The sequence below is a fragment of the Coregonus clupeaformis genome, chromosome 1, assembly GCF_020615455.1.
Source record: "Coregonus clupeaformis isolate EN_2021a chromosome 1, ASM2061545v1, whole genome shotgun sequence".
NCBI lineage: Eukaryota > Metazoa > Chordata > Actinopteri > Salmoniformes > Salmonidae > Coregonus > Coregonus clupeaformis.
The window spans coordinates 84,853,842-84,864,197 of NC_059192.1; positions in this window are offsets into that span (position 1 = coordinate 84,853,842).

The following is a 10,356-nucleotide window of genomic DNA, read 5'->3' on the forward strand; positions in this document are numbered from 1 at the left end:
AAATGTAGCGTGAGCGCCGGGCTTCAGCCAGCTATGTTTTATTGTCAAATAGAGAAGCCAAATCTGTGTTTTCAGTTAATTTCATTGCACAACAAAGGGTTGTCAGATAAAGTGTGTGTGTGCGGGGCAAAGTAGGATCAAGATCTTGGAGTACATAAAAAACTGGCTGATTTAGGTCAGTGCTGTTCATGCTAATCTTATTTTCAATCTGTTATTGGTACACACACGCACGCGCACACAATATAGTGGATTAGAGTATGTGTACTAGGAAGATATACTATCATAAAAACAAGACCGTTTTGACCTTAAGGATATATAGGACATTCCTAATAGATTGCATTGTTCTGAATTGCAATATCTCATGATTGATTAAAACAAAGTCATGTGAAAGGGCTCTCTCTCTGTCTGAAATTATTTATAGTCTGCTTAAAGCTGAAATCTGACCAACTTTCTGAATTTGCATTTTGTAGAGAGCGAGAGCGAGAGAGACCGAGCGCTCAGAGGAATATTGTACATGCTGTGAATCGCCCACTCACTGTTTCAAGTGTTCAGCGCCATGCAAAGATCTTTGTGAGGGGAAGGTGCTAAAAATGACCACCCCCTATGAATATTCCAACTGCATCTGTAGTGAAAATGTTTTCATTTTTTTGCATAGGCGATAGGCCTATATACAACACTTGTCACACATTTTAAGCAAGAGTAGTGCCACTGACTCCTTACAGAGACATTTGATTGACATCATCACTGGCAAGATCTCGGGCGCTGGTTGAACCCTATCTGTGCATGTGCCTGCAAGTGTTCCATCGGAGGACTACAGCTTCCACAATAAGAAAATGTGTAGTTGTGATATGCTACCTGAACATAAATACAGTATATCTCAGGATTTGTAAAACATCTGCTGGTCAATTTGTTTTACTTTTAGCCCTATTTTAACTCTGTCTATTTTATTATTTTATTTTATTTTACCTTTATTTAACCAGGTAAGCCAGTTGAGAACAAGTTCTCATTTACAACTGCGACTAGGCCAAGATAAAGCAAAGCAGTGCGATAAAAACCACAACACAGAGTTACATATGGCGTAAACAAAACATAAAGTCAAAAATACAAACAGAAAATATATATACAGTGTGTGCGAATGTAGTAAGTTATGGAGGTAAGGCAATAAATAGGCCATAGTGCAAAATAGTTACAATTTCGTATTAACACTGGAATGATAGATGTGCAAAAGATGATGTGCAAATAGAGATACTGGGGTGCAAATTAGCAAAATAAATAACAATATGGGGATCAGGTAGTTGGGTGGGCTAATTTCAGAATGGCTGTGTACAGGTGCAGTGATCGGTAAGCTGCTCTGACAACTGACGCTTAAAGTTCGTGAGGGAGATAAGAGTCTCCAGCTTCAGAGATTTTTGCAGTTCGTTCCAGTCATTGGCAGCAGAGAACTGGAAGGAATGGCGGCCAAAGGAAGGAATGGCGGCCAAAGGAGGTGTTGGCTTTGGGGATGACCAGTGAGATATACCTGCTGGAGCGCAGACTACGGGTGGGTGTTGCTATGGTGACCAGTAAGCTAAGGTAAGACGGGGATTTGCCTAGCAGTGATTTATAGATGACCTGGAGCCAGTGGGTTTGGCGACGAATATGTAGTGAGGGCCAGCCAACAAGAGCGTACTGGTCACAATGGTGGGTATTATATGGGGCTTTGGTGACAAAACGGATGGCACTGTGATAGACTACATCCAATTTGCTGAGTAGAGTGTTGGAGGCTATTTTGTAGTGATTCTAGTAGGGTGGGCGGGTGCAAGCAGCGTTTGTTTGAAGAGCATGCATTTAGTTTTACTAGTGTTTAAGAGCAGTTGGAGGCTACGGAAGGAGTGCTTAGCATCTGCGTCATCTGACCACTTTAAGTACTGGTCTTCTAGTGCGTTGGGTACAGAGAAAAAAAGGGGCAGGTTTCCGGGCGTTGTAGAATAGATTCAGGGCATTATGTACAGAAAAGGATATGGATGTATGAGTACAGTGGAGGTAAACCTAAGCGTTGGGTAATGATGAAAGAGATAGCATCACTGAAGGCACCGATTGAGTCGGTCTCCACGTGTATGGGGTGTGGGACAAAGGAGCTATCTATGGCAGGTTGAGCTGGGCTGGGGGATCTACAGTGAAATAGTACAATAAGAAATAACCGAAACAGCAATAAGCAAGGCATATTGAAATGGGAGAGAGGCATAAAGCAATCACAGGTGTTATTCGAGAGCTAAGACGACAGCTGGTAATGGCGACAAAGTTTGGGCTGAGGCTAAACATAAACAGGATGCGGTACCGTATAAAGGAACAGTCCAGCAGGCATCAGCTGTATAGCGTAGTTATCATAAGGTCCAGTGAACAGCAATAGGAGAGTTCGGAGGTAGTTCGGGGACTGCTATAGCACTAGCGAGCAAGAGGCCACGGCTAGCGTGTTCTAGCGGGCCGGGGCTAGCAGATGGATCTTCGTGGTCGATGTCATAACGGGAAACCTGTTGTAATCACATCAGACAATTTCGTCGGCAGACCAGTCGTGTTGGATCGGCGGGGCTCCATGTCAACACTAGGAGGTCCCGTCCGGTTGACAGAGAGGTAGATAGCCGGGAGAAGGGCCTGGCTCGCGGCTAGCTCGGGGCTGATTAGCCAACAACAACGTCCATTTGATTGCAGCTATCTAGCTACGATGATCCGGTGTTAAAGGTCCAGTGAATCAGTGATTCCGGAAGAAAAACCGATATGTTCTGGGTCGATAACGCGCTGTGCAGACAGTGCAGACTGGCCGATAATAGTCCAGACTAGAGCTGGCTGGTAGGTAGTGCAGGCCATGGACAATGGTGAGAAACCGCTAGCGGTGGCTAACGGTAAGTAGCTAGTTAGCTGGCTACTCCCGTCCAGTAGACAGAGAGGTAGATAGCCGGGATATGGGCCTGGCTCAAGGCTAATTGGTGCTTGCTTCAGGGGCAGTGGTGATTAGCCAAACAGTAACATCCAATTCGGTTGCGTCTAGCTAGTTGCGATCCGGTGTTAATGTCCAGTGATTCAATTATTCCGGTAGAAAATCCGATGTTCTGGGTGAAAACCGCTAACAGTGGCTAATAGCAAGTAGCTAGTTAGCTGGCTAGCTGGTCTCAACTGGAGATTCTAGATTCTAGATAAAAAGTAAGTCAATTATAGAATCCGTTACACATTGAGTGAGGCGGGTTGCAGGAAAGTATATTTTGTAGAAGGATGAAAAGTGTGATAGGGAAATATGTATGAAAAATACAAAAAATACAAAAAACAGGCTATTTACACAGACACACAACAAAGAAAATACAAAAAACTGGCTATTTACACAGACACACAACAAAGAACACGACCGCACTGCTATGCCATCTTGGATATATATGTGTGTGTATATATATATATATATATATATATATATATATATGACAGAGACAAATAGAGTCTACTACTTTAGTAAAATACTACATTGAGTTTCAATAATAATAATAATCATAATACATTAATTGACAGACGACTTTCAGGACAATCATGGACATCTTACATTAAAAGTAGCATTAGAGTATCAGGGTCGGACTTAGTGATTTGGAGGCCCCAGGCTGAGACCCATAAAAATGTATTACCTTTTAATGTGCCATGAACAAACCCAGTCATGATTTTTTCATCTGATTGTCAAACAAATTAATAAAACAATTCCAGCTTATGAACAGTGCACTGTGCACCGCCAACTTTCCTTCAATTCGCAAGTGGCTAAAATTATCTCACCAGAGAAAGCATCTGAGCAAGCGAAACAGCGCCCCTCTGTCTTACTATACACTGAGTATACAAAACTATTTTCATGACATAGACTGACCAGTATGGAGGACTAAAAGTGCCACAATTAAATAAATAAATACACCATTAAATAATTACTTAAATGTGTCATTAATTAATTAAAATTAGAATTAAATACATAAATGTGTTATTAAATGTGTCATTAATTAATTCAAATACCGATTCATTTTATGTAAAATACATATATAATAATTTCACTATTTACATTTACATTTCATGGTCCTGCGTTGGAGTGCTTCCTGAATTACTTAAAACTGTCAAACTGACCCATCAAAAGTTGGTAGGCGGAACCTAACGCCTGATTGGTTACCCTCTGCATCAAGCCAAGACAAATCAATTCCGTATAATGGATTGATGCAGAGCTACTGAACACATTCCAATACACTGGGTGGCGCTATTCACCTCTACGTTGGTTTAGTTACACGGTTAAACAGAACTTTCATTGCAACGGCTAAAAATCAAGAGAAGACTCGGGTCCTGCTAGCCCCAATGTTGAGACGCTGTGTGAGGTGCAGGACAAAATGTCCAAAAGTTACCTTCTCGGCTCGCCTCAGCTCGCTTGGAACCTCGACTGAGCAGGTGCTAAAAAAAAGTATATGTTAGCAGGTACCAGGTACTTTTTTTTCGTAATGGAAAACCAAAAAGGCGAGGCGAGGCGAGTAGGTACCATGTAATGGAAAAGCACCATTAGATTTTGAAGAAGTGTAATATCGTTACATGGTAAGTTTAGTCTTTTCCTGGTTTCAAAGGCTGCATTACAGTAAAGTGATGTCATTTTCTGAACTTACCAGACTGTTCTAGCTGTTCTATTATTTGCCTTTTACCACTTAGTCATTATATCCACAATATGATAGTTATTTATCCGAAATCTAAATGTGGAAGATATTTTGTGAATGCACCAATTGTCAACCTTACAATATCGTTGCAATATCGACATCAAGGTGTTAGGTCAAAAATGTGATATTTGATTTTCTCCATATTGCCCAGCCCTAATGTCAATGCATACACAGTTCAGATGAATTGACACAAGTTCAGTGTCTTTGAAAACATTAACACACTGTGCAGTAGTTGACTTTTTTTCTTCCATTTACTAAAAATCAAACTGTTCTGCACCTTCAGTGCTAACAGTACAGCATTCATGTTAGTCATTCTGTGGACCATAATGAGACAGGAAGCTTCAAAGAAACAGCTTTTTTTCCTTTCTTTTAAAAGGAAAGTAAACTTTCAGTTTTTCCTTGCTTGTTCTAACACAACAAATAAAAACATGGGTTGGACATCAGTCTAAGATTCTTGATAACACTTCCACAGTCTCTACATATAGTCTAAGTGCATCAGTAACAGAAACTCCTGGAGCTGGCAAAATTGCAACCTCTTCATCTGAGAGCTCACGGGCCAGCTGAACCTCGGGGACTGACACAGTGCCTCGATGAAGGCAGTGAGGTCCGTTCCAATCGATCCCATATTCTTCAGGAACCTGAATGGATGACAAGCATAATCAGTCTTGTACTTAAAACTAGTTTGACATGTCCTTACACAAGATTGTTATTTTTGGTCACCAAGGCAGTGAGAAATGAAATGTTACTTATTCCGTTTTTTAAAATAATACAGCTTTGCATAGTATGCACTGTAGAAACTACAGCTCACAGGTTGATCTTTAAAAGCTCGGGAGATTTTAAAGAGACAATAATCTATAGTAAATGTTTCATTTAAAGTATCACATTTAGCACCATTTTTTTTCTCCCATAATTCCTTTGGGGAAACAATTTTAAGAAAGTGTTTAAAGTTCATTGTTAACCTCAGTAGGATCCTCCTCAGGGCCTTGCTCTCTGTAACTTCTCCAGAGTTGCTGTGGTGACTGATTCCTTTCAGTTCTAAGACCGTGGAAGTTCCAAGCATCTCGAAAAGAGTCGAGGCTTTGCTGAACCAGTGGAAGGAAAATCCGGTGCAGAGCGAAAAGATGGACTTCATTGTCTGGATTCAGTGTCTCCTGATCTTCCAATGAAGTAAAGATCTGATAGAAGAGGTCCAGGGCATGTTCATAAACATCTCTCCACATCCTCTCTATTCTGTGTTTAGGATAAAATTGAGAAATTGTTAATTTATGACATATGCTAAAGTACATTCAACTAGTATGTTAGTTGTGTGAGCCTAGTTGCCAAACATATTTCTTTACCGCTGATTGTGGACACTTCTGCCTGTGATGTGTGAATTCCTGTCGGTACCTCTGCTTCTGATCATGAATTCTGCTACATCTGCATTCTCCCCCCCTTTGTCAGACCGTACCCTTGATGGCAGCCCATACTGCTCAACAGCGGCGATAAAGCTCTGTAAGACCGTATGAGCTCTATTATTGCCGGCCACAGTCAGGTAGACCACTAAACGACTGAATCCATCCACCCCACCGTGGACAACAAATCTCCACCTGTTGCAAACACATGAAAAATATAACTTTATTGTATAACAATTGTAATGAAACATATAGAAAGATGCATTGTTTATCTGCTAATATCACTGACCTGATAAGCTTATGGTGGCCATCTATATGCCACAAAGAGTTTGGGCCAGGAACAAAATACTGCCGTCGCCTTAATACACGCAGCCTCAGACGTCTCATGTAGACTCCTCTGCATTGACTCTGCGTAAAGACTCTTGCAGTCTTGAGACTGAGGGGAGGAATTTAAAATGAATAACCACACACTCACTGGCTACTTATTTTGAGGATATAGTGGTGTCATAATAAAATAAATAATGTGTGTAAAACAGTCAACTATTACAGAACCACCACAGCTTCAAAAATGTACTTTACTGTCAGATATTGTACATATACATACACATATATATACACATATATAAAAATTATATATACATATACATATATATATATATACACATACATACATACATACATACATATACATACATATATACATACATACATATATATATTTATATATATATACATACATATATATACATACATACATATATATATATTTATATATATATATACATACACACATATATATACATATATACACATATACATATATATACACATATACATATATATACACACATATATAGATAGATAGATAGATAGATAGATAGATAGATAGATAGATAGATAGATAGATAGATAGATAGATAGATAGATAGATAGATAGATAGATAGATAGATAGATAGATACCACATGCTCGAACAGAGATGACCTGAGATTTTTTGCCTCCTATGATATTTTGCTTTTCTATGATTATATTATACCCTTTACAGCAGGGCACATCCGGACAGCTGAGAATATTACTGTCAGATATTGTCTCCACCTCTATTAAACAGGAGGCTAAAAATCACAGGACATGTCTATCCTGATGATACAAGTCAGCCGTCCTGAAATGTGTGTTTCTCTTCACATTTCTTCTACACATTCTACATCTCAGAGGCGATGTCTTTCCATAAGCGGGCTTCCTTCACCTTTCAAAGGGGCAGAGCTCCAAATTAAAAATACATTTAAATAATGCCCATATTATTATCTACTCACTTGGAACATGCACACCTCTTGCATTCAGGTGACCACGCATTAGCTTGTAGCCGGTGTTTGGATGACTTCTGTGAATTTCACTTACAATACGGTCTAACTCCTCATCATTCACAGCTGAATAGAGATCTGTCTTTCTGTACAAACAAGAAAAACACAACATCAAGTAATGTTACCTTAAACGTCATATTCTTTCCGAGTGTATGAGAGCAGCAATTCATAAACAGAAAACTCATGAATTTAGTGTAAATACCTTAAACTGTATTGTTGCATGCGCCTCCTGATGGTCCTCTTTGACACACCGAACATCGCTGCAATTTGAACTGCGGGAACTCCACAAAGAAGTTGATGCTCCAGAACTGCACTCGGTATGTCAAACGCCAAACGCCCGGTCCCTGTGTGTGTTGGGCCTGAAGTGCCCTGGTACCAGAGAAGCGGTGGACAACTTCTTCTAGATTTGCAATCACTCTGTGGTCGATATCTTCGTCGGAAAGTGCGGAAATGACTCCAACAACTTCAATAAGTTCCTCTGCTTTACTAGCTACATGCTCTGGGTCAGCAGGTCCTGCTTCTACATCCTCTGCTAAGTTTAAAATGTCTCTAACCAACTCCCTGGAAAGTTCACGGAGATCCTCCATTGTCTCTATCCAGGTTGGCCTACTCTACTTCAGACCAAAGCAATGGATCAGACTAGATTCGCGTTAGCCCCGCCCACTGACTTTGATGGGTCAGTTTGACAGTTTTAAGTAATTCATGAATCACTGCAATGCAGGATCATGAAATGTAAATGTAAATAGTGAAATAATTATATATGTATTTTACATAAAATGAATCGGTATTTGAATTAATTAATGACACATTTAATAACACATTTATGTATTTAATTCTAATTTTAATTAATTAATGACACATTTAAGTAATTATTTAATGGTGTATTTATTTATTTAATTGTGGCACTTTTAGTCCTCCATAGACCAGAAGAGAATACAGGTAAAAGCTATGATCCCTTAATGATGTCACTTCTTAAATCCACTTCAATCAGTGTAGATGAAGGGGAGGAGACAGGTTAAAGAAGGATTTTTAAGCCTTTAGACAGTTGAGACGTTTGTGTATGTGTGACATTCAGAGGGTGAGTGGGCAAGACAACATATTTAAGTGCCTTTGAATGGGGTATGGTAGTAGGTGCCAGGTGCACCGGTTTGATTTTGTCAATAACTGCAACGCTGCTGGGACTTTCACACTCAACAGTTTTCCGTGTGTATGAAGAATGGTCAACCACCCGAATGACATCCAGCCAACTTGACACAACAGTGGGAAGCATTGGAATCAACATAGGCCAGCATCCCTGTGGAACGCTTTCAACACCTTGTAGAGTCCAAACCCCAACGAATTGAGGCTGTTCTGAGGGCAAAAGGGGTGCAACTCAATATTAGGAAGGTGTTCCTAATGTTTTGTACACTCAGTGTATGTAGCCCATGTCTCTGATGCTGTCTGGCCAAAAAGAGTATGACATGCCATCATCTTTTTGGCCAGACAGCATCAGATACATGGGCTACACATACATGTCCTCTGCCTCTGCCTCAGCGACTATGGCAGTATTATCAGTAGCACCTGTCTTTTTACTAAATAAATATGTATTGTATTAACAGATTCATACATGGAAAAACAGATAGTCCCAAATTAAATCAAAAGGAAGTATGTTTTGAAGTGTCTGTCCTATATCTGAGAGATATAAGAAAGCTCAGGAATTATTTATATTTTTTAATTATCATGGAATTACCCGTTCACTTCCATTAATTTTTCAAGTTACTTTCAGACGGGTCCCGTGACACAGGGTCTCATCTTTTCATAAAGGGTTCTTCGTGAGAAGACCGATTTTCAGGATGTCTCCTGGTCTGACAAATACCAAGGCCGACATTGGCGGCTGCGGTGGATTTAGACGCAGCCCATGCAAAAAAACTCTAGCTTAAAGGGGCAATCAGCAGTAGCTATATAAATTGTTGTTAATGATATGTACCCATTGATTCTTGAAGAATATAACTTATAAATGCCATATGTGCTTAGTTCAACTGTCTTACCCCACAGAACCCAAAATATATGCTTGTTTTACGCCAATGTTTGTAAACAAAGTAAATGTAAACAAACACTATATAGCCTCAAAACATGGTTAAAATTGTAATTTTGATATCATGGATGGTCAGTCCTTGCATCCATAGCACTCTCTATGAATTTGAGAGTGGTTACATTTCTACAGCCCCATTCCTCAGCTTCTTACCGAACCAGGAGAACGCTTTGTTATTGTTTCTACTGCTGATTGCTGTTTTAAACAGACGGATTTTGATAGGGATTTTTGTAATTTTTAATTTATTATGCTTCGAATGGAGCATGGGAGGGGGGGCCTCAAGTGGAGATTTCTTTTAAATAATGTCCAGCTCATGAGGCCCATTGATGATGTGAGGACTGAGGCAATTGCCTCTTCTGCCTAAGTGTAAGTCCACCAGTAATAAGGATTGCTGTGATGCAGTAGGGTGGATTCATGGATGCCAAGGGAAGCAAGGCATCCCCAAAAAATGGACCAAGAAAAAAAAGGAAATTAGGCTAGCGAGCAAGCATTTTAGCCAGGTAGCCTAGGAACAACAAAACATAAAAGCGTGTACTGTATGACAGAGTCATAGACCGTTTTGCCAACATGAAAGAGAGCCGGATGACATTGGCATTTCTCTATAAGTAGAGTGAGTCAACATGTTTTTTTCTACTTGCAGGAATGCACACACACACACACACATACACATAAATCAGTGCCATGGACAACCACATATTTAGCTTACATTGACTGGACTAAATAGTTTTTGATATCTTTTAGTTGTCACTAGGCATAGGAGATTTGATGATGTTGAAATGTTGAAGTTGAAATGATGCTTAAATACTGGAGGCAGCTCCTGTTTTCTTTGCGACATGCAGTAACTCT